General features: G+C 32.8%; 1 long non-coding RNA gene across 1 annotated transcript; it reads left to right on the top strand.

Moving 5' to 3' along the window:
- The first annotated feature begins 3,599 nt into the window (after positions 1 to 3,599).
- Positions 3,600 to 4,540, top strand: LOC149208116 (uncharacterized). The gene is made up of 3 exons (XR_016252075.1): positions 3,600 to 3,848; positions 3,973 to 4,041; positions 4,150 to 4,540. It is a non-coding gene; the product is annotated as an uncharacterized LOC149208116 (long non-coding RNA).
- Positions 4,541 to 6,081: the final 1,541 nt, after the last annotated feature.

Genomic DNA, 6,081 nt, shown 5'->3' with positions numbered 1-6,081 from the left:
GATTGCTCTTCCCTGTGTTTTGAATTTTGTTCAAGGGAAAAGGTAACTACAAATAGGAGTTTCTTGTTCTAGAATAAGTTCTATTTCTATGTATTTATTGTGGTATGAACAGTGTGAAAATAATGTCCTACTTTTGTGTATTATTGTGAGTGTGAAAGTAGGGTCTTTATCTCTCTATGTTTAACTTTATCTAATAAAGGAAGTATGTCTTAGAGTATAGGATATAAATATATAGAAACTATATTTTTATTTAATAGAATACCAAGTAAAACAAAACAATCTAAATGTTGAAACTGAGTAAGATTTGAGGAGATGGCATGGCTGAGACTAGCAGAAAATATGGACCATTCATCCACCTATGAATAAGTAAGTAAGCCTAGTGAATGAGTTATAATATAAATTAGGGAAATGAGGCAAAGAACCCCAAGAGGGTTAATTCCATGCCAACCAACCAGTCAAGCCCATAATAGTCCCTTAAGGACACTGACACAGTCTCACAAGTAATAACATTGAAATGAAATCTAGCAACAACTGATATGAACTGATGTTGTTTGCATGCACAATTAATCTAATAAATACATTGGAATAAATTAACATAAGATTGTGACCACTCTATAAATCTTCTATTACTTGCTGAGATTTTTTGTCCTTCCATCATTAATAATAGTGGAGACTAACAACAACCTGTCTTATGAAGCACGAGAAGAAATGAAAACGAAATTCCTTAATAAGTCACAGTAACAAGAAAGAGCGATCACAACCATAAATTAAATAGTATGGACCACAAGAAAATAACTTAGTTCAAACAAATTCTCGTTTCTAAATGAAAAAGGTCCATATACCATGGACGCAGTTCTAGAGAATATGTAATGAATTGAAACTAACAACATCGAGTAATCTCAAAACTTAACCGAGTAATAATTACATTGAACCACTACTCAACTATGTTGAGGGTTCTACTAAAAATCCAACAAACCAATAATAAACAAAAGAAAACCCAAAATTTGGGCACCCTCTGGATAACCCTTGAAGGCCTGAACATGATTTACACACCTATAATTCATGGGAAAAATAAACCCTCATAAATCTTCCAGAAGTCCAAAACCTGTAGGTATGTGCCTAGTGGGGAACGAATCTACCTATAACATGCAACATAAACAAGGTTAGCAAGAAACTCGATTAATGATAATCGCAAAAGAAAAATCTTTTACCTATGCAAAAGAAATCTTACATGTAGATGAATAGGGTTCATTTGGAAATTTTGCTCCGTGCACTGAGTATCAAGAAAACATTAAAAAGCAGAAAAGAAAAACCCTTTGAGTAACCTCAGCGACTCCAAGCTAAAATAGGTGGGATCCTTTCAAGAGGAATAGATTACTTTCCAAAAGAAGGGATGAGCTTTGTCAGATGAGTCCTTGAAATAAGAGAACCCTTGAATCGAACCCAAGCCCAGCCTTGACGTGAGTATGTAGAACCCTGGTTAGCATCCGGCAACACCAACAAGGTATTAAGCCATAAGAGTGGGATTACAGCAAGACGATAACACAAAAAGGAAGTAAATAACCCTTACCACGTAATTTTAGCAGTGAAAGAAAATTGGGTGCGGCTCAGTTGCACACTGGTATTGCTCAAGAACACTAGGGTTTGTAGGGATTCAAACCCTAAGACCTTAAACGATTTTTGCAGAGGTATCGACACCAAAAACCAAAGAAAGCAAATTTCACTAGAGTGAGAGGGGTTGGGCCAGGTTGGTTTTTCGATCCCCGTCTGGTTAGCTCTTAGTTGTCTGATCAGACAGCCAGATGTAAACCATGGATGGAACACCAATCCCAAGTCTTGGATGCCAAGTGTACGAAGCTGCCATAGTTTCTAGAGGCCTTTATGCTCAAATAATTAATTAATCTATTAAATGAGCCAGAATGTAATCAACCATATCACGATGGTCAAATTAATAAGGTTTTCATTGGATAATGATAACACCAATATGATTCGGTAGTATGTACATAATGATACAAGTATATTGCATAAATGATTGGAACCATAATTACTATAATTACCATGGTAAACCCCATTATACACTGTTGTAATACATTTACCTACTCGTTTGTATATATATTTGGTGGTAAAAAGAAAAATTGTGGATAGGTTTATTACAAATATATATGTATTAATTTTTTATTTATACGACATATACTTAAATATATAGATTGATATATTTATAAACAATTATTATCGAAATATAATATTTTAACAAAATATATAAATTAACTATATATAATTAAAAATAAATAAATAAATTTTATTATTATTTTTTAATTTTGAATATATGTTGACACTGGAGTTATTATTGATTTATACTATACATATTTAAATTGTAAAAAGTTATATAATATAAAAAGTGAAATATATAAAACAAATATATTTAAATTAAAAAATATTTTAAAACTTCTCATTGTCATTCATATATATATATGAGAAATACATATAATTTTTAAATATATAGGTTAATTTTGTATTTATATTATTTATGTTTAAATTATATAAATTTATCTATTTATAAACAATTACAATAGAAGCATAATATTTCAATAAAATAACTATTAAATATATAAAAATATACACGCATTAAAATAATATTTAAATTTTAAATCTTTATTGTTTCATATATAAATTAAAAAGATTTTTAACATTATATATGAAAGACTCACCAATTTTGTTACAAGTATATATTATAAAATTTCATTTTTTTTTAGTATTTGAGATTTATTATCAAATTTTACTTTAAAAATTTAATTATCTAATTATGTTGGGGAACTTTAAACTCTTCCACCTCAAACCATAACAGGAACCATATGACTTAGGCTTAATGTTGAAGGTCATTTAGAGAATTTAGAAAAACACAATAAAAACCCAATGTCTTATATTTCCTACTTCATGACTCCCAATCCCACCCATTTCCAAGATTGCGAGAGTTGAAAAAATTTGATATGTTTTGGAAACAATTTTATCAACTTAGGAGCATCTTTATGCAGTGATTCCTATGACCTTTTTTGGAGGTAAGGATTCGCTAACCCATTATTCCTATAAGGCTAGAAAAAGCACAGTAACAAGATGGGGCACTTTTGACATATTAATCATATAGATGGGATAAAAGCAGGGTATACATTTGATGGAAACTCTTATTCATTATGACAATGTAACACCTATACATTAAAATGATAATGTGCATAGTAAATATACGAAAAAAAAATAAAAAAATTGCTTTACCATGATTTGTTGATTATAGTCTAGACTGAACTTCATTAATACAACTAGATAAAATGTACACTATAATTACGAAAGTGCAGGTGATATCTAACTCATAGATTGGTGTTGTACCCATTAGATTTATATTACACACAAAATAATGTCAACTGACAAGGTTTGTACATAGTATTTAAAGTCTTTGGTTATTATACTGTCTAAACGTAGCATCACATTGATACTCCTCGACCTTGTCCCGCTGATCTACGGTTGGATGGCCGCCACTTGTCAGGTCTCATCTCCATCGAGTGCCATCTGTAGTCGATGTTACCATTCGATTGAAACGTTGGATCCATTGGTCCATCGGATCCCGAGGGCCTATCCTTACGACTCGGTGCCTGGCCTCTATTTTGTGGTCATTCGGCTTGGTATGGTTCATGGAGTTGCATCCTGTGAAACTCTGGTAAGGTTGATGATAACCTTTCTCAGACAGTATTTTCTACATTAGCTACACGTCGTGGAGGGTTTTCCCAGAAATCTAACTTTACTAGCTAGTTCGATTGGGAGATGCACACTGCTGCCTCATGGTCATTCATTTTATACAGGTAATCTGTTATGTGAGGGTTTCATTATTTTTTTCTGGTTGTGTTCAGTTTCTAGACTAACAGCAGATTTTCATATGTTCTTTGCGGAGGGTATTAAGGCTATTTCCAATTTTTGTTTCTGCAGCCATCGCGTCCACAATGATTCCCAGAACTTATGCCGTTGAGAACCACTGCTACACCTGCCTCTCATCTAGTAAGATGTTAAATGAACAAGGACTACTCCTATCTGCGATAGATAGTTTGTTCTACCGCGTCATTTATATTTTCATTTGTAAAAACTTACTACAGTGTTATGATGCAGGAGTGTTTTAGCCCACTGGCGTATGGGTGCGGGTGCTAGGCCTTCAGAAGACTCAGATTTCCTCATTGGAATAAATGTGTGTATGAAGGACTTCCTTTTGTTAGGCAAGTCTCAGACTATTTTGAGTTAAACAATAAACATCTGCATGAGGGTTTCTCCTTGAGGGTTTTGTTTTTCGAGTTACCATACCCTTGTCTGTACTAGCTTGAATTCTTGAATGGACTGTTGTTTTCAACATGGTTTTGAGCACCAACCTTTCAATCGAATATTTTGGCACGATTTCTTAGTTGTGTACCAATTTCTACTATTTTTGGGTTATTCAGTGTATATTGAAGTAGTTACTCTGTTTAACCATCTTTTTCATATATTATAGATTGTTAATTGTGGATTATATTGTTCTTTATTCACTCTATTAATTTCTGGTATTTGCGTTGACTAGTTACAGTCCCTTACACCAAGTCTGTCCCGTTATTTTATAACACCTTTTGTTGGCGTCCACCCCAAGACTGCCAACGGAACCAATGTGAAGAATTACCCTGAAGTTATTTAGATCCTCTCTTCCTTTATGTAAAAGTTCCCTTGTTTAGTTTCTTTAGCTAGGTTATGTATAATGCTCTACTTTTCACTTGGTAATTCTTTTTCCTCTGAAGGCTTAATATTTAGTAATTGTGGCATTGAATGCTATGGCTAACTAGAAGCCCCTCTACGACTACCCACATTATATGCGTCTCGTTCCTTGATGAATTTCCTTTTTATATACATCATTCCTAAAGGCTATTGGTTATCATCTTGTTTGAATTCATAAGATATGTGACTATAACTCTATTTCACCATTAATAATTTCGGTAGATTCGTTTAATGCGATTAATCTTGATGTGTGGTTTCTTTAACTTAATAGTCAGGGTTATACTGTACCTGTTATTAGTTATAGGTAGAATGTAATTCGCCTTTCTGTATGAAAAAAGGCATTTTTAACTGAAGTAACTCATCTAATTTGTATTTGTATCCAAATATATTCTTTTGTTTAATACCAAAGGACTATTTCATAATACATTTGGGTGTACAGTTTTACTCCTGTAGAGAACAGTGATTGGGTAACATAATTATTATGCTCAGGTAGCAAGGTTATATTGTCTACGCATCTTGATATTTATATTGAAATATAATAATCTCTAAACATTGCAACAACCTAGATACCTATATGAACTATTCACAAATACTTGCATCATAAGGACAATCTGCAACTCAAGGTTAACTTTTTCATGACATTCACCTCATGCTATAGATGAAATCAGAGAAACATGCAATCCTAATTACCATAAAACTCATTTCCTACTTAGACAATATTAGAAAGCTTATATTCCTTCAAAAAGCAATTATAAACACAAACAAACATTTGCACTTATCTGCCATTGGAAGTCTAAATTTGTTTTTAGATGAACCTCTTCACCCTTCCAATGAGAATTTTCACAATTATGTCTAATATTCTTCCCCCTAGCTCTTCCTTTCCCACTAATCAGTTCTCTTCAAGATAACAGTTCTATTTCTTCATCCTCAGGGCTCTAGGTCCATCTTGGAATTGAGTATTTCTTCCTCTAGGGGAGTCTCTCTCAAGGCTCAGTCCTACTGGAAAACTTGGTTCAGCTCAAGGAATCCTTTTCAGGTTCTCCAACCCCCTCTTCCTCCTCCTCTCTTATGTTTTGTAAGAGGAAGGTAGGTAAGGAATAACTGCTTCTTTAACTGATAACTGATAATTGTCGGGTCAAAAGAGAGTTACATAGGTTCATCAATAATTCTTTAGATCTTTCATAGAAACCGTATTAGTATTTCTATAACTTTACTTAATTAAATTTAAAACTAATGACACCATAAAACCAACTTGTTTATCCATTTACACAATTCTAATAGTAAAAATAAGAAAATATTCGTAAA

Source organism: Pinus tabuliformis, chromosome 1_2 (assembly GCF_031772625.1).
Source record: "Pinus tabuliformis cultivar Carrire ecotype Pingquan chromosome 1_2, CPIR1, whole genome shotgun sequence".
Lineage (NCBI taxonomy): Eukaryota > Viridiplantae > Streptophyta > Pinopsida > Pinales > Pinaceae > Pinus > Pinus tabuliformis.
The sequence above is the reverse complement of the archived record's forward strand: the minus strand, read 5'-3'. Positions and strand labels throughout refer to the sequence as shown.